We start from the raw sequence: 25,727 nt of genomic DNA, 5'->3' as shown, positions 1-25,727 counted from the left end.
GGCCCAGTGAGGCCACCGGCCCCCACCCTCAAAACCTCTGCCCTGTTTTCGGCGCTCGGACCTCCAACCAAGCCTCCCAACTCCACATACAAGCAGAGGATTCCAGGACTCCAAGCCCAGATCCCATCCCCCTGTTCAAACTGAAGCCCGGGTCCCTGGTTAAGCCCCGTGGAGGCAAAAAAACCGCCTCCACAGTCCCAAATGGTGAAACTAGACTGCCCCCAGTGACTGATGGGCAGAGCTCAGATTTGGGCACTCTGGTCTTGGGGAGGGGGTTTGTGGGTGGAGGAACAGGAGAGGAGGGAACTCTGCCCCAGGGGTCACTGTGTCCTGGGAAATTAGGGGCCTCAAGGAAGGGTATGGATGGGGATGGGAGCAGCGAAAGTGGTGGACTTTGTCCACTCCATGGGTCCCTGTGTCCTGGGGAATTGGTGTTCACTGGGGATGGTTGGGTCATTTTTGAGGGTGGGGATGGGATTGGGGACAGGTTGGAAGTGGGAGCAGACTCACTTCAATCCAGGGACCCTGTGTCCTGGGGAATCAGAGTTCATGGGGGAAGGTGGGTTTGGGGGCAGGGGTGAGTCAGAGGCTCAGGTGGAACTTGTCCAGGCAGAGGAAGCTGTGTCCTGGGGAATTGGGCTGCCCTCAACAACTTACAGTCCACTGTACTGAACATTTGGGAGAGTACAATAGAGTTAGCAGATATGATCCCTGCCCTCAAGGAGCTTACAGGCTATTGGGTGTAGGACAATGTAATAATAATAATAATGTTGGTATTTGTTAAGTGCTTACTATGTGCAGAGCACTGTTCTAAGCACTGGGGTAGATACAGGGTAATCAGGTTGTCCCACGTGAGGCTCACAGTCTTCATCCCCATTTTCCAGCTGAGGGAACTGAGGCCCAAAGAAGTGACTTGCCCATAGTCACAGCGCTGACAAGTGGCAGAGCCGAAATTCGTTCCCATGACCTCTGACTACCAAGCCCAGGCTCTTTCCACTGAGCCACGCTGCTTCTCAATGTACAGTATTGTACTGAGTGGTTTGGAGAGAACAATAGAGTTAGGGGACAGAATCTCTACCCTTAGAACTAATACTAATGATGGTGTTTGCTAAGCGCTTAATCTGTACCAAGCATAGAAGTAGATACAAGATAATAAATTGGACGTTGGCAATCTACCTGGGGAGAGAGACACTAAAAAATTACGGGAAAGGGGAAGAGATAGAGTATAAACATTTGTAAGTAAATAAAGGTGATGGGTTGCAGGGGGTGGAGTGGGAGGTGTGTCCCCAGTGGAGGAAGGGTCATGCGTTTTCCTCTGGAAGCCCACGGGTGGGGAATTCAGGGGGCTGAGATGGAGCTCAGAGACTATTAGCCCGTGGGGGTCTCCTTGGACCATGGGGGCCTTGCCTGCAACACTGAGTGGAACACAGGGCAGGCACACTGGGGACAAGGTTGTGATGTGAGTGGGAGCGGGACACAGATTGCAGTGACTGGGGCTTCTGGCCCCGGCCTCTCGGCTGGCCCTTGCTGGCCCTGGTGTCCAAAGGGACCATCCACTTCTTCCTTCATCCACAGGCTCACTCGCTGTACCAGAGACCTAAGTGCAACCCCAGCGGTAACCATGGCTGAGGGTGTTCTGGGCCTGGTGAACGGACACTGCCATGGGCGGGGACCTTCCCCAGGCATGGGCGTTTGGTCTCAGTGCTTGACAACCCCAGGGAGTGAGGGTATCACAGGTGTGCAGGATGGCAATGGCTCATCTGGAGCACTAGCATGGTCTGAGCCTGCTGTTTGCTCTACTGAATGGGGTTCTGAGGGAAACTCTCTGAGTTGGCCACGGAGGGTGAGGGTCTTGACACTAGCAAGGGGCTGGAATGGGCCTGACACTGCAGAAAGGAGCAGGAAGGAGAGAGATATGGCAAAAACGGGATTCAGAGCAACCTCTGGCCCTAGGAGATACTTTGGCTTCAGAGTGGGATCCCCACCAACAGAGGGACCTCAGGCTCCTGATGCCCCGCCCCTGGCATATTACCAGATTCTTCAGAAATTTTGAGGCTTCTAGCTGAAACCAGATTCTGAATGAGATTCCCCCGGTTACCTCCTGGGGTGCAGAGTGAGGTCAGGGGAGCACGGGGGGGCTGGGAAGTCCAGGAGATCTGGGTTGTCTGGGGAGTCCAGGGGGACACGGTGGTCATATTGGTGGAGTTGGGGTTGGTGGCAGCTCTCTGGGCCTGGGAGTTCGGGAGAACTGCAGAGAGGAACAGGAGAGAAGGAGACATCATTGGAATGGGATATGCAGAGAATTTTCCCTTACCTCTGCCCAACGGGACACTCAAGCAGGACAAGTCTTCTCCTCTTGATAGAGCAGAGCTCCTGGCTGGGATCTGCACTGCCCTAGCCGGGAGTCAGCCAGGGCCCCTCCTGCTTCCATTTCAGGGACTCTAAAACTCCTCACCATTGGCTTTAAAACAGCCCATCACCTTGCCCCCTCCTACTTCACCTCACTTCTCTCATTCTACAACCCAGTCCACACACTTTGCTCTTCTGGTGCAACCTTCTCAATCTCAATCTCACCTGTCCCTCTGCTGACCCCTAGACCACATCCTACCTCTGGCCTGGAACACCCTCCCTCTCAAAATCTGCCAATTACTCTGCCCTCCTTCAAAGGCATATTGAAGTCACATATCTTCCAAGAGGGCTTCCCAGACTAAGCTCCACTTTTCTTCACCTCCCACTCCCTTCTGTGTCACTCTGACTTGCTGCCTTTGCTCTTCTCCTAACCCCACAGCACTTATGTTGATATCTCTAAGTTCATTAAATTATACTGATGTCTGTTTATTTCTATTGATGTCTGTCTCCCGACTCTAGACCGTGAGCTCGTAGTGGGCAGAGATTGTCACTCATTATTTTTGTATTGTACTTTCCCAAGCACTTAGTACAGTGCTCTACACACTCTAAGAGCTTAAGAAATATGATTGATTAAATGAATGAATGAACTGAGGACTTTCTGGAGACTCCATCAGGCCCAGGACAGGAGCAATGGGATACAGAAACATGAACAAAGCACCCATCCCCCCTGGCCTCCAGCCTTGCCTTCTTCAGGCTCTGTACACATAGAGCTGCCCTGATCACTTTCCTAAAACTCTATTATTATTAATAAAAATAATGACAATACTCATCATATTTGTCAACCTGCAGAAACGTTCTGGGCATGTCACTCCCCTTCTTAAATACCTCCAGTGGCTACCTATCAACCTCCATTCGAAACAAAAACTCCTCACTCTAGGTTTCAAGGCTCTCCATCACCTTGCCCCTTCCTACCTCTCCTCCCTTCTCTCTTTCTACTGCCCACCCCGCACGCTCCGCTCCTCTGCCGCCCACCTCCTCACCATCCCTCGGTCTCGCCTATCCCGCCGTCGACCCCTGGGCCACGTCCTCCCGCGGTCCTGGAATGCCCTCCCTCCTCACCTCCGAAAATCTAATTCTCTTCCCCTCTTCAAATCCCCACTTAAAGCTCACCTGCTCCAAGAGGCCTTCCCAGACTGAGCTCCCCCCTTTTTCCCTCTGCTCCCTCTACCCCCACTTCACCTCTCCGCAGCTAAACCCTCTTCTCCCCCCTTTCCCTCTCCTCCTCCCCCTCTCCCGTCCCACCCCCTCAGCACTGTACTCGTCCGCTCATCTGAATATATCTTCATCACCCTATTTATTTTGTTTAATGAGATGTACATCACCCTGATTCTATTTATTTGCCATTGTTTTTAGGAGATATTCTTCCCTTTGACTCTATTTATTGCCATTGTTCTTGTCTGCCTGTCTCCCCCGATTAGACTGTAAGCCCATCAAAGGGCAGGGACTGTCTCTGTTGCCGATTTGTACATTCCAAGCGCTTAGTACAGTGCTCTGCACATAGTAAGCGCTCAATAAAATGAATGAATTTAACACTTACTATGTGGCAAGCACTGTATTAAGCTCTGGGGTGGATACAAGCAAATAGGATTGGACACAGTCCCGGTCCCACTTGAGACTCATAGTCTTGATCACCATTTTACAGGTGACGTAACTGAGGTAATAATAATGTTGGTATTTGTTAAGTGCTTACTATGTGCAGTGCACTGTTCTAAGCACTGGGTAGATACAGGGTAATCAGGCTGTCCCACGTGAGGCTCACAGTCTTCATCCCCATTTTACAGATGAGGTAACTGAGGCACAGAGAAGTTAAATGACTAGTCCACAGTCACACAGCTGACAAGTGGCAGAGCGGGGATTCGAACCCATGACCTCTGACTCCCAAGCCCAGGCTCTTTCCATTGAGCCATGCTGCTTCCCTTACACAGAGAAGTGAACTGACTTGCCCCAGGTCACACAGCAGACAAGGGACAGAGCCCGGATTAGAACCCATGTCTCTGACTCCCAGGCCTGTGCTCTATCCACTACACCATGCTGCTTAGAACACATCACTCCCCCCCGCTCAGAAGCCTCCAAGGGCTACCCATTACTGTACCCATTAAAAAAGAACTGCCCTCCCATCATTGTCATGGTCTTCCCCATGTCCCCCTCTTCCTACCCCCTCTCACTGTGCCCTCTATTTTCCTGCTCCATTGCAGCCCAAGGATTCCCTCCTCCCATGCTCCCCTCCTCCCACACTCCCTTCCAGCTGTACCTCACTCTCTACTCCCCAGTCTCAAGTCCATCTCTCTCACTGCTCCCCAGGGCCTGGACTCTCTCCCCTCAATAAATGCAGCAGACCACAGCTCTCCCAGTAGCTCTAAAATGTTTCTTGAATTTTTGAATTTCCTCTTCAACCAGACTTCCCCAACTGACAGACAACTACACATAGCATAGCAACCCAACAGTTACAGCACTTGTGTCTATATCTAAATTCAACTGCTAAATATTCAATTATTTATGCTATTTAAAATTTTACATCTGCCTATCCCATTAGAGTGGAAGATTCTTGGGGATAGGGAATTTGCCTTAGGCTTCTGCGATTCTCTCTCTATTCTTAGTTCAGTACATCATTCAGTATATTATGAGGAAAGTGCTGGGCACACACTAATACAACCCTTGGCACCCAGTGGGTAAACAGTACTGTAGTCTATCCACTCTAGGTGCCCAGTACAACAGTCTGCACCACGAAGACACTCAGTATTGTACTCCATAGTAGATGCTTTGTTCAATACACTATTCACAGTAGGTGACTAGTACAGTGCTGTGCACACAGTGCATGCTCAGTACAGTGCTCTGTACACAGTAAGTGTCCAGGTCAGCCTTCTGCACACACTGGATGCCCACTACCATGCTCTGTGGACAATGGTGCCCAGTACAGTGGTCTGCTCCCAATCGGTGTCCAGTCCAATGCTCTGCATACAGAGGGTGTCTGATATAGTGCTCTGTACAGAGTGGAGGTCCAGAAGGTGCTTGCTGTTAAGGCTGAGTTTCCCCAGAGATTTGGGGAATATCGACCCTTGGCTCCAAAGTGTCTCTTGGTGGTAACCCCCAGTCTGGCAGGAGAGAGCTCTGAGAATTTCTGAGGCCTCTGGGACCCAGCAGCCCCTTGGGGTCCCTGACCCCCATCCCCGGAGGCCATGACCTGGAGAACCAAGAGCCTGTTGAAAGGTTGCTCTGCTGCTCAACTACCTGCCCCAGTCGAAGCGTCAGATGCTTCCCCGGACCCCAACGGGGCAGGACCTGTGGGATCAGTTTCCTGGGACTGAGATGGCAGCTGGCCCCACTCACAGGCAGAGAGGAGGGATTCACCTGACAGCACAGGTGCAAGGGCTCAATCCCTGGCCAGATCAGACCATACCCAGGGACCCACAACTGGGTTTTCCCTCAGTGGCAAACCTGGCAGTGACCCTTAGATGTACATGGCTTAATAAGTACAATTGAATGAATGAATGACCCTCGGACTGGGCAATGCCTTGTCTGGAGGCTCTGCTGTCTTGGGTCTGATAGCTGACCAACCAATCTGGGAACACGGAGGAGTGAGGGAGGGAGCAGCTGAACACAAAGCAGACACAGCACAGGAGCTCTCTGAGGAGTGGTCAGTCTTGGACAGACAATACAGTCCAGAGGTAAGGCAGTCCAGAGGTCATTCACCCTCATCTCTGGGATTTGGGAATCCTGGTCACAGCTGAGGCTGCATTCTGAATGCCCAGGAGCCCACAACTTCCTCCATCCCTTGGATACAATCCTGTGGGCCAAGTCTACCTGTGGTGGGCTTGAGGGGAAGGAGACTGAGACCCCTCCTTCCCCCTACATACACACACAAGAGGAGGGCCCCTGATGCTCAGTAAACAGTCCTAGGGCTGCTCCTTCTCTTTTGCTGGACTAGGTGTTCTTGCCCTAGTGACCAACTCCTCATAGACAGCTGTCCACAGGCTGTCCAGAATGGAGCTAATGGCCAGATGTGAGTTCCACCCCAAATCTGGAACCTGGCCAATGGGCTGTCACTGCAGTGTCCACTGCTGAAAGGACCTGTGCACTCAGGCTTCCCCTCTGTCCAAAGAGTCAATCTTGGAACCACAGTTGTCCTGGGGACAACCCTTTTCAGATCGCACACACTCACACACACACACACACATGCCCCTCCTTGCCCCACCCAGCTCTTGATGCTCTTGATGAGAAGCAGCATGGCTCAGTGGAAAGACCCTGGGCTTCGGAGTCAGAGGTCATGGGTTCAACTCCCGGCTCTGCCACTTGTCAGCTGTGTGATTGTGGGCAAGTCACTTAACTTCTCTGTGCCTCAGTTACCTCATCTGCAAAATGGGGATTAACTGTGAGTCTCACATGGGACAACCTGATTACCCTGTATCTTCCCCAGCACTTAGAACAGTGCTCTGCACATAGTAAGCGCTTAACAAATACCAACATTATTATTATTTTTATTATGTTCCAGGAAAATTTGACAGATGTAGGTAATCTGAAGTAAAAATGGGGAAAGGAGCTTGGGTGTCATCTGCCTCTCCTACCCTACTCCCTACCCCCAGTTCCACCCAACACTCATCCCCCAGCCCTTCCACCCCACAGTCCTACCACTCCCTGGCTTTCCTATGTATTTTCTGAGACTGGGAAGGGGGAGGGTATTGGGTTTAATCTCAGATTTGGGGGCCCTGTCTCAGACCCGAGGGCACTGATGGTCTGAGGCTGGGAAACCATCACTGCTGTGGTGACCCCTGTTCAGAGATCATCCACCCAAGAGTCACCACCTGCCCAGGGAAGGCCCAGTGCTCTAGGCCTGTTGGTCCAGCATCTCTATCCCTCAGTTTCCCCTTGGAGATGTCTTGCTCACTTTCTTCTGACTCTCCTGAGTCCTGTGTCCCTCTGTCCCCTGCCCCCATTCCCTGAAGCCCCTCCTCCTCCTCCTCCTCCTACCTGGTCCCTCTGGCCCTCCTTCTGTCACCAACCCGCTCCCAGACCCTTGGGTGAGGCAGCAGGACTTACATTTCACAAGCAAGGTCACGGTCACAGTCACTAATAGGACCCCGACAATTCCGGCCAGGATCCAGGCCCAGGCACTGAACCGCCGGCCTAAAGGGAGAGAGAGCCCCCAGCCTGTGAGTTCTTCCTGTGTGAGGGTCAAGACTGGAGCTCTGAACTTTGGACAAGGCTGGGGATCTGAACAGACGACAGAAACAGGGGTCCAAACTGTGGAAAGGGCTGGGGGTCTGAACCGCGAACCTGAGGGGAGAGAGAGCACCCAACCCATGAGTTCTTCCTGTGTGAGGGTGAGGGTCAGGGCTGAGGGTCCAACCTTTGGAAGTGGCTGGGGATCTGAAATCTAGACAGGGCCGGGGGGGTCTGAACCACAGACAGGGCTGGGATTTCACCAGCCTGAAAGGAGGGAGGGGCCCTGGCCCATGATTCTTCCTGAGCAAGGAGTAGGGCCGGTAGGGACGAGGAAGGGGTAGAGCTGGAGGTCTGAACCACCAATCTGAGAGCCCTGTAGGTTCTTCCTGTGTGAGGGGCAGGTACAAGAGCAAGGTCGGGGACTGAAACTCTAGCCTAAGAAGAAAGAGAACACCTGGTCTGGGAGTACTTCCTGTGTGAAGGGCAGAGCCGGGGGCAAGACCAGGGGTCTGAAACTCCAGTCTAAAAACAAAGAGAAAACTCAGCCTCTGAGTTCTTCCTGTGTGAGGGGCAGGGCTGGAGGCAGGGCCAGGTGTGTATGGGCCAGTGGAAGGGCAAGTAGGAGAGGGAGAAAGAAGCCAGGACAATTGCTCCTTGATGTCATCTCCTGAAGCATGTGTAAATACTTAACAGAGCCAGACTGAGAGACAGATTGGGCATGAAACAGATGGGCCAGAGAAGAGGGCAAAGGAAAACCTTTGGACAGCTTGAGGTGAGGGGAAGAGAACTGTTTGCCTGGGAGAGCAGAACATAGGGAGACCTCGTGTTGGGGACTCAGGTCAGACACCTGTTGAGAAGCAGCGTGGCTCAGTGGAAAGAGCACGGGCTTTGGAGTCAGGGCTCATGAGTTCGAATCCCAGCTCTGCCACTTGTCAGCTGTGTGACTGTGGGCAAGTCACTTAACTTCTCTGTGCCTCAGTTCCCTCATCTGTAAAATGGGGATTAAGACTGTGAGCCCCACGTCGGACAACCTGATTCCCCTGTGTTTACCCCAGCACTTAGAACAGTGCTCGGCACATAGTAAGCGCTTAACAAATACCAACACAGGATAGTAGGAAATAATGGAGAGGATTAGGGTTTGGTTGCCTTGGAGAGTCAGGGTCCAGAGTTAAGACTCGGGAGGAAAGACTCTCCTGCCCTAAGGAGAAAAAAGGATGTTAAAAGACCTTGCTTCTGAAGGACTCAGAGAGGGTGAAACTGGAATCTAGGGCACCCTGACAAAACAGGAGATAAAACCAGAGGAATGTGAGCTCTGAAATGCCTGCATGGGATGTCTGTTTATTGTTGCATTGTGCTCTCCCAAGAGCTTAATACAGTGCTCTGCACATAGTAAGCACTCAATATGTTTCATGAATGAATGAATGAATGAATGAAGTTCAGAGAGCCCTCGGTAGTGAAGTATCAGATCTAGGGAAGGGTGCTTTGAATCAGATTTGTTTTCACTGATATTGAATTAAGAAACCATTATTATCGAGATCTTGGTGTCTGTCTGTGGTAAGGACCAGAGAAGCTCCAGAGGCCATGGAGACACGTGGACAGATTACCAATCATCACTGCTTTTTACTGAGCCCTTACTTTATGCAGAGTACTGTACTGAGTGCTTGGGAGAGTACAGTACAAAAGTCACAAAAGTCACATTGGTAGTCACATTCCCTGCCCACAATGAGATTACAGTTTAGAGGGGGAGACAGACATTAATATAAATAAATAACATATATGTACAAATCTCACCAGTGGCTGGGATGCTGGGGGTTGACCCTGATGACACTGAGCATAAATCCCAGTGGTCAGTGCATCAGTTAGGGTACCCAGGCTCTCTCCTGTGGCTATGTGGAAGCAGAATCCTTGTGTCCAGCTAGGCATGACTGATACGGATTAGGGAGTTCTGTCTGACCTTTCCTGGGCTATTGGCATTCCTGGTGGCTTGTGCCTGGCCACATAGACCACTGGTTTGGGCAAGGTGACTCTCAAGCTCCACCCTCATTTGAATGGCCTCTTTCAAACTGCCATGAAGATTTCTGGGCCCCTGCCCAATTCCCCAGGGACAGCTTCCTGAATGACAGGGTTCATTCATCTATTGCAGCCTTGTCAGATTCTTCGAAGCCTGGCATCTCTGCACTAAGCCCATTTTTGCTTAGTGCAGTGGATATAGCTCTGCCTGGAACATTGGATACAGCTCTGCTTGGGGCACTGAGCCCAGCTCTGCCTGGTGCAGTGGAAACAGCTCTTCCTGGAACACTGCTTACAGTTCTGCCTGGAGCTCAGGCGCAGCTCTGCCTGGGTCACTGCACACAATTCTGCTTAGCAAGATTAGGGACCCTACCTCTTTTCCAGGCCAACAGTTTGTTAATTTCAGGATTCTCCTGATATGGACATAATCATGCCTAAATCTCAGTGTACCCTCTCACAGTGCAGGAGAGAGGAGTCCTCCTCACCCAGTCCCCGAGCCCGATCTCCTAAATCCCATCCATTACCATCATTACCCTATTTATTTTGTTAATGAAATGTACATCACCTTGATTCTACTTATTTGCTATTGTTTTAATGAGATGCTCATCCCCTTGATTCTATTTATTGCTATTGTTCTTGTCTGTCCATCTCCCCCGATTTGAGTGTAAGCCCGTCAAATGGCAGGGACTGTCTCTATCTGATACTGATTTGTACATTCCAAGCACTTAGTACAGTGCTCTGCACATAGTAAGCGCTCAATAAATACTATTGAATGAATGAATGAATGAATGAATGAATCCAGAGGAAACACGCACCTGGCTTGGTGTGGGACCTGCCTCCATAATCGATATTCAATTCCTGGTAAAGGATTCCTGGAAAAGGAGCAGAGATCAGAGATGTCGGACAGGCCTGGGACAGGACCTGCTCTGCATAGGAGTCCAAGGGGTGACCTGTGTTCCCAGTCCTTATCCCAGGCCTGGCCGATCCCTTCTGCCCCCCACCCCCAACACCTACTAGCCCCTGTCCCCTTTCCCCAGGCTCACTGAGAACCTGGAACTTACCTTGGTCAGAGGAGATCTGTGAAGATTGTGAGGGTGGGGCTGGGTTCTTCAGTTCTGCATAGATGGCGCCTGGGGATAGGATAACGAGAGTGCTGAAATGGGGAGGCCAAGAGACACATGGACGGACAGGTGGCAGACAGGCATGCTGGCAGATGGAAAGACAGGCAAGCAGAAACGTTAGAAACAGTTGGTCTGACACTTGGGAGTCCAGCGGTCCTGTTGGTTCACTTTTGTTCAGTTCCATTTAGTGATATTTACATCCCTGCCCTCACTCCATTCTCCATGGGAGATTTTAGATCTGTCACCGGGGCTGCTTGGCTTCACTGACACGGTCCTCTCCTGGTTCTCCTCCTATCTTTCTGACTACTCATTCACAATCTCTTTTGTGGACTCCCCTCTACCTCTCACTTTCTGACAGTGGAGTCCCCTTAAGCCTCAGTTCTGGGTCCAATTCTATTCCCTATCTACATCCATTCCCTTGGAGAAGTCATTTGCTCCCACGGCTTCTACTACCATCTCTAGAAGGATGATTCCCTTGTCTACATTGCCAGCCCTGATCTCTCTCCATTTCTACAGGCTCACATTTCCTCCAACCTTCAGAGCATCTCTGCAGCATGGCTCAGTGGAAAGAGGCAGGGCTTGGGAGCCAGAGGTCATGGGTTTGAATCCCAGCTCTGCCACTTGTCAGCTTTGTGATTGTGGGCAAGTCACTTAACTTCTCTGTGCCTCAGTGACCTCATCTGTAAAATGGGGATGAAGACTGTGAGCCTCACGTGGGACAACCTGATTACCCTGTATCTACCCAGCGCTTAGAACAGTGCACTGCACATAGTAAGCACTTAACAAATACCAACATTATTATTATTATTATTACTTTGATGTCCCACTGACACATCAAACTTTACATGTCCAAAACAGAATTCCTCATTTTCCCACATCAACCCTGCCCTTCCCATGTCTTTTCCATCACTGTATACAATACCACTCTCCTCTCTATCTCACAAGCTCACAACATTAGCATTGTCCTTCATTCATCTCTCTCATTCAATTCATATATTTATTCTGCCACCAAATCCTGTTGGTTCAACCTTTGCTAAATTCCACTCTTTCTTCTCCATTCAAACCCCTGCCATGTTGATCCAAGCACTTACCTTATCCCATCAAGACTAGTGCATAAGTATCCTTGCTGACCTCCCTCCATCTGGCCTCTCCCCATTTCAGTCCATTCTTCATTTTGCTCCCCAGAACATTTTTCTGTAAAAATATTCAGTCCATATTTTGCCACTCCTCAAGACCCTCCAGTGTTTGCCCATCCACCTCTGCGTCAAACAGAAACTCCTTATCAAGGACTTTAAAGCTCTCAATCAGCTCACCCCATTCAACCTCATCTCATGATCTCCCACTACAACTAGAGAAGCAACATGGCCTAATGGATAGACCATGGGCCTGGGAGTCAAGAGGACTTGGGTTCTAATCTTGGCTCTACCACATGTTTGCTGTGTGACCTTGGGCAAATCACTTAACTTCTCTGGACCTCAGTTCTCTTATCTGTAAAATGGGATTATAACTGGGAGCCCCATGTGGGACAGGGACTGTGTCCAACCCTATGTGCTTCTATCCATCCCAGGATTTAGTATAATGCCTGGCACATAGTGAGTGCTTAACAAATAGCACCATTATTATTAGTATTATTATAATTACAAACCAGCCCACATCCTTTGTTCCTTTAGTGCCAGCTTACTCATTGTGTCCAATCTCAGCTGTCTCACTGCCAACCACTTTCCCACATCCTCCCTCTGGCCTGGAATGCCCTACCCCTCTATTTTAGCCATACATCCACTTCCCTCCTCTCAAAGGTCACATATTTTCCAAGAAGCTTTCCTCATTTTAAGCCCTCTTTTCCCCAGCTCCCTTTCCCTTCTGCATCAACTATCCACTTGAATCTGTGGTCTTTTAGGCATTTAATAATAATAATAATGTTGGTATTTGTTAAGCGCTTACTATGTGCTGAGCACTGTTCTAAGCGCTGGGGTAGACACAGGGGAATCAGGTTGTCCCACGTGGGGCTCACAGTCTTCATCCCCATTTTACAGATGAGGTAACTGAGGCACCGAGAAGTTAAGTGACTTGCCCAAAGTCACACAGCTGATAAGTGGCTGAGCCTGGATTCGAATCCATGACCTTTGACTCCAAAGCCCATGCTCTTTCCACTGAGCCAGTATTTGCCCCACCTCCAGACCCACAACACTTATGGATATTTCCATAATTTATTTATAAAAATCAATGTCTGTCTCCCCACTGTTGACTGTAAGCTCTCTGTGGACAGTGTTTGTCCAAACTCTCTGGGATCTCTCTTCAACATCACCACCGCTACCAACATAACCTAGCAGGTGCCAGTCATTGATTCGTTCATTCAATTGTATTTGTTGAGTGCTTACTATGTGCAGAGCGTTGTTCTAAGCACTTAGGAGAGTACAATTCAAAAATAAGCAGACACATTCCCTGCTTACAATGTGCTAACAGTCTGGAGCAGGGGAGACCGACATTAATAAAAATAAATAAATGACAGATAAGTAACTAAGTGCTGTGAGGCTGGGAGGGGGGATGAACAAAGGGAGCAAATCACGGTGATGCAGAAGAGAGTGGGAGAAGAGGAAAGAGGGGCCTAGTCTTGGAGATGTTCCCTCAAACAGGTTTGGAAGGTGGGGAGAGTAATTGTCTGTCGAATTTGAAGAGGGAGGGCATTCCAGGACAGAGGAAGGATGTAGGCAAGGGGCCAGCAGCAAGGTAGAAGAGATGAAGGCACAGTGAGAAGGTTAGCATTAAGAATGATGTTGGTATTTGTTAAGCGCTTACTATGTGCAGAGCACTGTTCTAAGCACTGGGGTAAATACAGGGTAATCAGGTTGTCCTACTTGGAGGTCACAGTTGTGAGCTTGTGAGATAGAGAGGAGAGAGGTATACAGTGATGGAAAAGACATGGGAAGGGCAGGGTTGATGTGGGAAAATGAAGAATTCTGTTTTGGACATGTAAAGTTTGATGTGTCAGTGGGATATCAAAGTAATAATAATAATAATGTTGGTATTTGTTAAGTGCTTACTATGTGCAGAGCACTGTTCTAAGCGCTGGGTAGATACAGGGTAATCAGGTTGTCCCACGTGAGGCTCACAGTCTTCATCCCCATTTTACAGATGAGGTCACTGAGGCACCGAGAAGTTAAGTGACTTGCCCACAGTCACACAGCTGACAAGTGGCAGAGACGGGATTCAAACCCATGATCTCTGACTCCCAAGACCGGACTCTTTCCACTGAGCCAAGTTGCTTCTCCTAGCATTAGAGGAGCAAAGTGTGTGGGCTGGATTGTAGTGGGAGAGTGGCAAGGTGAGGTAGAATGAGGCAAGGTGATTGAGTGCTTTAAAGTCAATGGTGAGGAGTTTTTGTTTTATGGGAAAGTGGATGGGCAATGACTGGAGTTTTTTGAGGAGTGGAGAAACATGTCCTGAGCATTTCTGTAGAAAAATGATCTGGGTAGCAGAGTGAAGTAAGGACTGGAGTGGGGAGAGACAGGAGGCTGGGAGTTCAGCAAGGAGGCTGATGCAGTAATCAAAGCAAGTAGGGTGAGTGGTTGTATTAACGTGGTAACATTTGGATGGAGAGGAAAGGGCAGATTTGAGAAATGTTGTGAAGATGGGCTCGACATGATTTAGTGATGCCTTGAATATGTGGGTTGAATGAGAGAGAAGAATCAAGGATAACGCCCAGGTTATGGGCTTGTGAGACAGGAAAGATGCTGGTGCTGTCTACAGGGTTGGGAAAATCAGGGGTGTCTGTCTTTCTGTCAGGGGGCAAGCCCCTCACCTCCACCATGTTGGAGTTTGAGTAGAACCCTACCCATGGCAAAAGGTGAGGAAATATGCCCCGTTCTTTACACTGGGGCATGGGGGCAAATGTGCAGGAGGGCAGCATGCAACGGGGCAGTATTTGAGGGCAGATATGCATGGGCAAAAAGTTGGGAGGAGTAAGTGTACAAGGGGAGATGTGTAAAGGGGACAGTGTGCAAGGGGGTTTTGTGAAAGGGGCTCTCAATGTGACACTAACACCGAATAACAATCTCACTCACACAGAGTGGTCCTTGGGCAGAATGAGACCCTACTACCTGAATGCTTAACCCAGTGCTTAGCACACAGTTAGTGCTGAGTAAGAGCTCTGGCCCATGTTGCTGCATGTGGGGCCTTGTGGTGCCGGGATCTAGGAACATTCAGAATTCCTTTCCTGCAAGGCGCTTACAGTTCAGTGGGGGTGACAGACTGTGTAATACAAAGCCTGTTGGTAAGCAGAGTGAAAATGATAGATGATGAAATGAGCTGAAGCAGCGTGGCGCAGTGGAAAGAGCACGGGCTTTGGAGTCAGGGCTCATGAGGTCGAATCCCAGCTCTGCCACTTGTCAGCTGTGTGACTGTGGGCAAGTCACTTAACTTCTCTGTGCCTCAGTTCCTTCATCTGTAAAATGGGGATTAAGACTGTGAGCCCCACGTGGGACGACCTGATTCCCCTGTGTCTACCCCAGCACTTAGAACAGTGCTCTGCACATAGTAAGCGCTTAACAAATACCTAAAAAAAAAAAAAAAAGCTGAAGGATTCTCGGTTTCTGTTCAACAACTCTGGCCCGCTGGGGCATGCTCCTGGTGGGTCAGGCATCGTCCAGCCCAGAGAAGCTCACCATCCTCCCCAGACTTTGGACGCCTCCCTTGTTGGCCCTAGATGTCCATGGTCCCTCTCATCCATGCCAGATAATAATAATAATAATAATGTTGGTATTTATTAAGCGCTTACTATGTGCCGAGCACTGTTCTAAGCGCAGGGGTAGACACAGGGGAATCAGGTTGTCCCACATGGGGCTCACAGTCTTCATCCCCATTTTACAGATGAGGGAACTGAGGCACCGAGAAGTTAAGTGACTTGCCCAAAGTCACACAGCTGACAAGTGGCAGAGCCAGGGTTTGAACCCATGACCTCTGACTCCAAAGCCCCGGCTCTTTCCAGTGAGCCACGCTGCAGATGGCTTGTCCCTGTGCTCAGCCTGAGGTCTGCCAACTTCACTGAGACATCACTGAGGCTCCAAAGACAGAGGAAGTTTCTGGTGTCAAAGAGCTGCCGGGCCTGCGCATCCACTGCACCCCTACCTCTGTCCCTGTGCTTCTGCCTCCTGCCTCTAACCTCTGCCTCTGGTTCCTGCCTCTGGTCTCTGCCTCCTGTCTCTTCCTCTGCCCCTGCCCCCTGCCTCCACCCTCTGCTCCCACTCTCTGTCTCTGCTCTCTGCAGAGCTCTGATCCATGCGGCCCTTTCCCTTGTTACTAGTCCTGCCTGCCAAGTCCTTCCCCTACACTGCCCTGCCCCACAACCTCGGCCAACCTCAGGCACCAGCTAGAGATAGGAAAGGGGAACCATCACTCTCGACCTCAGTAGCTAAGGTCACCTCACACAGGTCCTAGGTGGGACTCAGCCCTCTTTATCGCTGCCCTCTGGTGATGTGTGTGTGTGTGTGTATGTTGGGGGGGCAGGGTGATGTGCTGCAGGTGTGTATGTTTCCCATAGCGTGGCCGTCTGAGTTTCAGGCCGAAAGTACCAATCACATAACTAACACTGCTACAACAGACAGGGTGTGGCTAGTAGCAATAGCAGGAGAAATAATAATAGTACTCATTAAGCATCTACTGTGTGCAAGACAATGTATTAGGCACAGGGAAAGAAATCCAAGGATAAGAATGAGTCACAGTTCCTGAGCCCCTAGAAAAAGGGGGAAGTGGGGATAGGCAGGATACCCACAAGGAAAGAAGAAAAAAGGAAACATAAAATGAATATATATCCCAGATAAGGACAGTGAAAAATGTGACAAGACCATTGGGTCCTGAGAGTAGAGGAGCCATTTCACGTTGCTCATGGCTCAGTGCGTCACAGTCCCAGCCGTGGCCATGGTTGTTCCAGTGTTCAAAAGGTTGAGAAGGTTCCACCACCCTCCTGCAGAAGTTTCAGGCCCTTTCCCCAACCTCTAGCCTGTAAGTTCATTGTGGGCAGGGAATGTGTCTGTCATATTTTTATATCGTACTCTCTGAAGTGCTTAGTTTTACTGCACACAGTAAGAGCTCGATAAATACGGTCGACCGACTTTCTGAGGCAGACAACCAAAGAGATGGAGACAAACACAGGCAGACAGGCAGACGGATGGACAGATCTGCAATAGATCAATCCATCAATTAATCAATGGTATTTATCAAGCATTTACTCAGCACAGAGCATTGTACTAAGTAGCTGGGGGAGTAGAAGAATTAGTAAACACAAACCCTACCCTCAGGATCTTACAATCTAGCAAGGTAGATGGACATTAAAATGAATTACAGGTAATGATAATAATAATGGTGGCATTTTCTAAGAGCTTACTATGTGCCAAGCACTGTTCTAAGCACTGGGGGAGATACAAGGTAATCAGGTTGTTCCAAGTGGGGCTCACATTCTTAACCCCCATTTTAGAGATGAGGTAACTGAGGCACAGAGAAGTTAAGTGACTTGCCCAAAGTCACACAGCTGACAAGTGCCGGAGCTGGGATTAGAACCCACCACCTCTGACTCCCAAGCCCGTGCTCTTTCCACTAAGCCACACTGCTTCTGTAAGCAGCAGGTAGCAGGAACCTTTTGAAGTTATCAGGAACAGAGTATAAGGATAAAGACAAGAATGCTCTGGGTGGAGTTGGTGTGTCAGAGGGTGCTCAGAGGGTACTGCCTGGGGATGAGGGATTAGTTGGGGAAGGCTTCTTGGAGGAAGTATGATTTTAGATAGGCGTCCAAGATTGGAAGAGTGATGGTCTGTTAGATATAAAGGGGAAGGGAGTTCCAGGCAAGAGGGAGAGCATGAGAAAGTGGTTGACATTGAGACAGATACGGTAGAGGCACAGTGAGTAGACTGGCATAAGAGGAGCGAAGTGTGTGGGCTGGGAAATCAGGGAGGTAAAGTAGCAGGGGACAAGGTGATTGACTGCTTCAAAGCTGATGGTAAGGAGGGTCTCTTAGATGCAGGGATGAATGGGTAACTACCGGAGGTTCTTGAGGAGTGGGGAGATTTGGACTGAATGTTTAATTTAGAAAAATGATCTGGGCAGAAAAGTAAAGTAAGGATTGGAGAGAGCACCTGGAGGCAGGCAGATAGGATGGGCAGACAGGCAGACAGATGGCAGGGGATAGGTGAGGCTGGGAGATCAGGACACCATCTTCCCAGGGAAACAGGCAGACAGCACCTACCTCCAGCTTCCCTGCCTCTCTTGGCCTGGTGTGGCTGAACTTTCTGCGCCAGGTTGAGTTCTGCGTAGGTGACGTTCTGGGCCATGTTGCTGCCCCTACGGAGACGGCACTGCTCCACCCACCACCATACTTTCCACTTGCCAGATGGAGTGAGGGAAGCCGGATGGAGGCTTCTTCCTTTAAGCTTCCAGCCCCCTCCCCTGCCTGGGGGCTTAAAGAGGAGGACATCCTATATGCTTTCTGGTTTGTCATATGATCTTCTGAGAGCGAATGAGCAAGGGGCTGGTCTGAAAGCCATTCCCCAACTGGACTGGAATATGTCACCAGGGTGAGGAGATGAGGGATGAGGCAGGGAGGATGAGGGGAGAAACATAAAGGGGAGAGGGCAACGGGAGGATGTTGCACTGCTGAAACCAAGTTGGGGTCTCCCCTTGCGGTGGAGAGCATTTGGGGATAGGGAGCGCAAGCCAGAGAGGGAGGGAAACATTCCTTTTGCCACTCCACTATCATCTGGGAAGTGGTCAGACCCTCAGCTCCAGGGGCAACAGGGTGGGTCCATCATGAATATGTGGGGTCCCTCTGGGAAAAATCTGAGGGACAGAAGTTGGGGCAGGTGGTTAGGCCTGGCAATATGGCATCCTACGGGACAGTGGATATTGCAGATATCTGGCCCTGAGGGAGTTTTACACTGGTCTGCACAGAGTAAGTGCTCAATAAATACAGTTGAATGAATGACTGACTGACTGAATGAATGATTAAGGTTTCATGGAGGACAGTGGCTGGGACAAGAAGCTGGATCTGAGGGAATAGGGTGTTCTGGGGGACAGTGCTTAAGAGGGTGGCTGGGCCTGATGTACTAGGTGGTTTTGGGGCATATTGACTGGGTAAGTGACTGGGACTGGGGGAGGAGGGAGTTCTGGAGGACGGTGTTCATTGCTGGGGGCCGAACCTGCAAAGTAGGGAGTTCTGAGAGACGGTGGCTGGGACAGATGGCTGGACTTGCTGGAGTGGGGGACCTGGGAGACAGTGGCTGGGGCAGCTGACTGGGGCTGAGGAAATGGGAGGTTCTGGGGGACAGTGACTGGGTAGATAGTTGGGTCTGAGGGAGCAGGGGCTTCTAGGAGACAGTGGCCGGGGCAGGTGGCTGGGTCTGGGGGAGTAGGAAGTTCTGGGGGACAGTGGATAGGGCAGGTTGCTGGGCCTAAGGGAAAAGGGGGACCTGGGGGACAGTGGATAGGGCAGTTGTCTGGCCCTGAGAGAGTAGGGTCTGGATGCTGGAGTCTGTGTCCCGGGTCTGGGCCAGGGTCATTTATTCATTCATTCATTCATTCATTCATACAATCGTATTTATTGAGCACTTAGTGCATTTACACCATCCTTCCCCCAGATAGTCACCCCAGTGCAACACCAGTGTGACTGAGTCCCAGGGAACGGGAGAGGAACGAGGCACTGAGGAGGTGGGACACCCACCAGACTGCAGAATACTGAGGGCCCAGGTCCCCCTGCTGCTGGATGTGTGGCCCAGCCGTATCGGAGGAATATGATGATAGTGCTTTGATGCTGGCATCTGATGGTCCACATTTTGGCAGTGGTAATAGAGCACAACATTGCAAAAGAGGGGTTTACTGCAATATTAAATACAGATCTTTAGGGATGAGGACAGACATAGACTCTTGCCCGAAAAGCAAGCTCAACCACATCCCTGAAAGGTGAGAGGTAGTAATTTATAGTCTGTGGTGGGCTGGTGCACCTTCACACCAACAACAGAATCCAATTTAGTATGGCTCCAGTTTTCTAAATGGAACACAAGAGTGTGACTGAAATTGACAACGGGGGGAGGATGTGGCAGAATCATGATTTAGGAAAACAACGTAGATAAATGCAAAAGAGAGATTGAAAACAAGCTGGAATAAGGCTGGTTAAGAGTTGGTTTCCAGAGCGCTCAGTAAATATGATTGATTGAATGAATACAAGTTAATTAGGTTGGACATAGTCCCTGCCCAGCATGGGGCTCACAGCCCAAGTAGAAGGGAGAACAGAAGAACTGAGGCACAGGGAAGTTAAGTGATTTGCCCAAGATCACACAGCAAATATTGGGAAGATTTGGGATTGGGATCCAGGTCCTCCGACTCCCAGGTCCATGCTTTGTCCACCGGGACATGCTGCTTCTTTGGATAACACATCTCCAAGAGGCATTCCCCAGCTAAGCTCTCATTTCCTCTTCTCCCATCCCCTTCTGTGTTACCTTTAAACTTGGATTTGTGTCCTTTATTCGCCCCTCCCTTAGCCCCACATTATTTACATACATATCTGTCATTATTTATTTGTATTACTGCCTGAATCTCCCTCTGGACCTTAGGCTCACCATGGGGCTGGAATGTGTCCACCAACTCTGCCATGTTTTATCCTCCCAAGCGCTTAGTACAGTTTATTGCACACAGTGAGCACTCAATAAATATGATTGATTGATTATTAGGTATTAGTGAGACAGGTCTCTGGACAGGTGGAGATGAGATAGATCATTGAGCAGGTGGGAAGTGAGATTGGTCACTAGACATGTGGGTGAGGCAGAACACTATACTAAGTGCTTGGTACAAAAACCTAGAGTTAGAAGACACCTTCCCTGCCCATGTCAAAGGAAAATCATGATGTCCCATGTCAGAGAGTCAGTGCGGCCTAGTAGAAAAGCAGCACAGCCTTTTAGAGAAGCAGTGTAGCCTTGTAATAATAAATGATGGTGGTATTGGTTAAGCACTTACAATGTGCCAAGCACTGATCTAAGCACTGGGGTAGATAGAAGGTAATAATGTTAGACACAGTCCCTGTCCCACATGGGGCTCACAGTCTTAATCCCCATTTTATAGATGAAGAGAATTGAAGTGACTTGCCAAAGGTCACAAAGCAGACAAGTGGCAGAGTTGGGATTAGAATCCACATCCTGTGACTCTCCGGCCCAGACTATTTCCACTTGGCCACATTGCTTTCATGGAAAAAACCTGGGCTTGGGAGTCAGAGGATCTAAGTTCTAGCCCCAGCTCTACCACTTACCTTCCGTGTAACCTTGGGCAAGTCATTTAATTTCTCTGTGCCTCAGTTTCCTTATCCGTAAAAGGGAATTATTTCCTATTCCCTCCTACTCATACTGTGAACCCTGGTGAGACAGGGATTGTTTCCAATCTCATTATCCTGTATCTACCCTAGTGTTTAGTATAATGCTTGGCACATAGTAAGCACATTATAAATACCATTTTAAAAAAGTGTCAGCGGGGATCCATGCCGTCCCATATCAGAGGAGATCTGTGATGTCCCATGTCGGAATGGACCCTTGATGAGCCATGACAGAGGGGATCTGTGACATCTCGTGTCAGTACCTGGATAGGTCAGAGTGCACAAGAGAAACCACATAAAAATGTATCGCATATCCTCTTCGACCTTTGCCCATCCTCAGATTAACTTCTGCAACTCTGGACACATTAGACATTTTATCCACAGTGGACAGGGACCCCTGGATCAGAGAAGGAAATTCCAAGACTGACAGCAAGCAGCATCTAGGTCAAACCTCCACAAGGTCAAAGCTCTCTCAGGTCACTAGTTGGGAAGGAAGCAGAGAAGGAGTTGGAGGATGGGGGTCAGGAGGGGCTGGGACCCACCTCGAAGTAAAGGCCTTCAGCCCCTTGAATGTCCACCTGGAGGATCCCATCCCTCCTCCGGATCCCCCTTCTCTGGCAACTCCCCCTTCTCCCTGTTGGATTCCTTGTCTCTGGGGAGCTGCAACACTAATTAATTAATTAATTACTGGGGGAGAGGCAGAGGAAGAGCAGGTGAAGGATACCAAGAAGGAGCAGTAAGAGAGGCAGGAGGAGAACCAGGAGAAGACAGGGACAGTGGGGGGGAATCAAGGAAATAGAATTGGACACAGTGCATGTGCCACATGGGGTTCACAGCCTTAACCTCCATTTTACAGATGGGGTAGCTCTGGCACAGAGGAGTTAAGTGATTTTCCCAAGGACTCATAGCAGTCAAGGGGCAGAGGCAGGATTAGAACCCAGGTCCAGCTAGTCATATTTATTGAGCACTTACTGTGTGCTGAGCATTGTGCTAAGCTCTTGAGTTCTTGTATAGTTGATACAGCAGAATTAGTAGACAAGTTCCCTGCCCACAGTGTGCTTACAGTCTAGAGTCTAGAGTGTACAGTGTAGACTTAACAGTCTACAGTCTACAACCTACACACTATGTGCCAAACACAGTCTTAAGTGTTGAGGTAGATGCAGGATAATCAGCTCTCACATGGAGAACAGGTATTGAATCCCCATTTTGCAGATGAGGGAACTGAGGCACAGAGAGGTGAAGTGACTTGCCCAAGGTCAGGCCCAGACAAGTGGTGAAGACAGGATTGGAACCGAGGTCCCACTGGTTACCAGGCCTAAACTCTTTTTCTCTAGGACATGCTGAATATAAGAGCTGAAAAACAGTGAAGAGTTGACAATGACTTCAAAGTACAGTGGGTAGAGCATAGGCCTGGGAGTCAGACGGTCATGGGTTCTAATACTGCCTCCACCACTTCATTCATTCATTCAGTTGCATTTATTGAGTTTTCACTGTGTACAGAGCATTGTACTAAGCACTTGGGAGAGTACACTACCACTATAAACAGGCATATTCCCTGCCCACAACGAGGTTACAGTCTAGAGGAGGGGAGACAGACATCAATACAAATGATTAAATTACAGATATGTTCATAAGTGCAGTGGGGCTAGGAGGGGGGAAGAACAAAGAGAGCAAATCAGGGTGACACAGAAGGGAGTGGGAGAAGAGGAAAGAGGGGGCTTAGTTTGGGAAGGCCTTTTGGAGGAGATGTGCCTTCAATAATAGCTTGAAGTTGGGGGAGAGTAATTATCTGTCTGATAGAGAGGGAATTCTAGGCCAGATGCAGGACATGGGCAAGGTGTTAGCGGCGAGACAGGCGAGACTGAGGCACAGTGAGAAGGTTAACACTAGAGGAGCAAAGTGTGTGTGCTGGGTTGAAGTAGGAGAGTAGCAGGCTGAGGTAGGAGTGGGCAAGGTGGTGAAGTGCTTTAAAGCTAATGGTGAGGAGTTTTTGTTTGACGTAGAGGTGCATGGGCAACAACTGGAATCTTTTGAGGAATGGGGTGACATGTCCTGAGCGATTTTGTAGAAAAATTGATCTGGCCAGCAGAGTGAAGTACGGATTGGAGTGGGGAGAGACTGGGAGGGCAGCATGGAGGCTGATGCAGTAATCCAGGCGGGATAGGATGAGTGATTGTATTAACGTGGTAGCAGTTTGGACATAGAGGAAAGGGCAGATTTTAGCTACACTGTGAAGGTGGAACTGACAGGATTTAATGATGGACTGAATATGCAGGTTGAATCTATCTATTCTATTTAGTTGCCATTGTTTTTATGAGATGTTCTTCCCCTTGACTCTATTTATTGCCATTGTTCTTGTCTGTCCGTCTCCCCCGATTAGACTGTAAGCCCGTCAAATGGCAGGGACTGTCTCTATCTGTTGCCGACTTGTTCATCCCAAGCGCTTAGTACAGTGCTCTGCACATAGTAAGCGCTCAATAAATACTATTGAATGAGTGAATGAATGAATGAGAGAGAGGAGTCAAGGATCTTAGTAAGGGTATGGGCTTGTGAGACAGGAAGGATGGTGGTGCCCTCTACGGTGATGGGAAAGTCACAGGGTGGACAGGGTTTGGGAGGGAAGGTAAGAGGTTCTGCTTTGGACATGTTAAGCTTGAGGTGATGGGAGGGCATCCAAGTAGAGATATCTTGAGGGAAGAAGGAAATGCGAGACTGCAGAGAGGGAGAGAGATCAGGGCAGGACATGTAGATTTGGGTATAATCTGCATAGAGGTTCTAGTTGAAGCCATGGGAGTAAATGAGTTCTTCCAAGGAGTGGGTGTAAATGGAGAATATAAGGGTACCCAGAACTGAACCTTGAGGAACCCCCACAATTAGGGGGTTGGAGGCAGAGGAGGAGTCCACAGAGGAGACTGAGAATAAACAGCCGGAGACATAGGAGGTGAACCAGGAGAAGACAGAGGCAGTGAAGCCAAGGCAGGATAATGTTTCCAGTTAAAGGGGGCGGTCGACTGTGTCGAAGACAGCTCAGAGGTCAAGGTGGATTAGGATGGAGTACAGGCTGTCAGATTTGGGAAGAAAGAGACAATTGGTGACCATCAAAAAGGTGGTTTCTGTGGAGTGAAGGGGATGGAAACCAAACTAGAGTGAGTCAAGGAGAGAATTGGAAAGGAATTTGAGACAGCAGGTATAGACAACTCACTGAAGCAATTTGGAGAGGAATGGCAGGAGGGAAATGGGGTGATAACAGCCAGGAGCCATGGGGTCAAGGGAGAGTTTTTTTAGGATGGGGAGACATAGGTATGTTTGAAAACAGTGGGGAAGGAGTCATTGGAGAGCAAACAGTTGAAATGGCCATTAGGGAGGGAAGAAGGGAGAGGGTGAGAGTTTTGATAACGTGCAAAGGAATGGAGTCGGTTGTGCTGGTTGAGAGGTGGCTTTTAAGAGGAGGCAGGGGATCTCTTCTGGAGATACTGCTGGGAAGGATGGGAGAGTTGAAGATGGGGCTGGAAGCAGGAGGGAATTAGTTGGGGCAAGGGAGATTTTACAAAGCTCACGCCTGATAGTGTCAATTGTCTTAATGATGTAGGTGACCAGGTCATTGGAGGCAAGGAATAGGGAGGGGACAGGGGGTCTGAAGAGGGAGTTAAATGTCCGGAACAATTGGCAAGGGCAATGGGAATGGGTGTCAATAAGGGTGGAGAAACGTTTTGCCAGAGGAGAGGACAGAGTAAAAACATGCAAGAGCAAACTTGAAGTGCATGAGGTCGGCCTGATATTTACATTTCCACCAGCAGCGCTCTGTGGCTAGTCCACAAGAGGTAAGGAGGCAGACTGTGCAACTCATCCAGGGCTGTGGGTTAGTGGTAGGAGATTAATTCAGTTGTATTTATTGAGCCTTTACTGGGTGCAGAGCACTGTACTAAGTGTTTGGAATGTACAGTTCAGCAACAGATAGAGACAATCCCTGCCCAACAACAGGCTCACAGTCTACACGGGGGAGACAGACAACAAAACAAAACATCAATGAAAGGATAGTGAAGTGACCAAGTTGAGTTCACTAGAGAGGGAGGAGTTGAGAGCTTCTATTTGCTCATGAGGGCAGGGTAGTTTGGGAAAGGAGGCCAAGTAGGGCCTGATGAGTTGAGAAAATTGGATGGGGTTAAAAGATCAGAGGTCTCTGTAGGGAATAGTATAGATTTATGGGGAGGAGGTGCATAAGAGAGGAGGCAAGTGAGGAAACTGTGGTCAGAGAGAGGGATTTCAGAATTGGTGAGGGTAGAGATTGTACACTGGTTAGAGATGATGAGATCGAATGTGTGTCCAAGTTGGTGAGTGGGGGAGGCGGAGTGGAGCAGAAGGTCAGCGGAGTTGAAGAGTGATAGAAGGTGGTCAGCAGAAGGGTCATCAGGAACGTCTATGTGGATACTGAAGTCCCCAAGGATCAGTGTGGGCACAGAGAAAGAGAGGGAATGTGAGAAAGGGATCAGAATGGTTAAAGAAGTTGGAGGTGGGACCTGGGGCTTGGGGGGCAGTAGATGACAGTTACTAGAATCTGGAGTGAGTGGTAGAGGCAGATGATATAGGCTCCAAAGGAAGGGAAATAAAGGGATGGGGGAGATGGAATGTTGCAAAAGTGGCACCAGGGCAGGAGAAGGAAGTCCACACTTCCTACTTTCCCAGGG

Source organism: Ornithorhynchus anatinus, chromosome 2, assembly GCF_004115215.2.
Source record: "Ornithorhynchus anatinus isolate Pmale09 chromosome 2, mOrnAna1.pri.v4, whole genome shotgun sequence".
NCBI classification, from domain to species: domain Eukaryota; kingdom Metazoa; phylum Chordata; class Mammalia; order Monotremata; family Ornithorhynchidae; genus Ornithorhynchus; species Ornithorhynchus anatinus.
The sequence above is the reverse complement of the archived record's forward strand: the minus strand, read 5'-3'. Positions refer to the sequence as shown.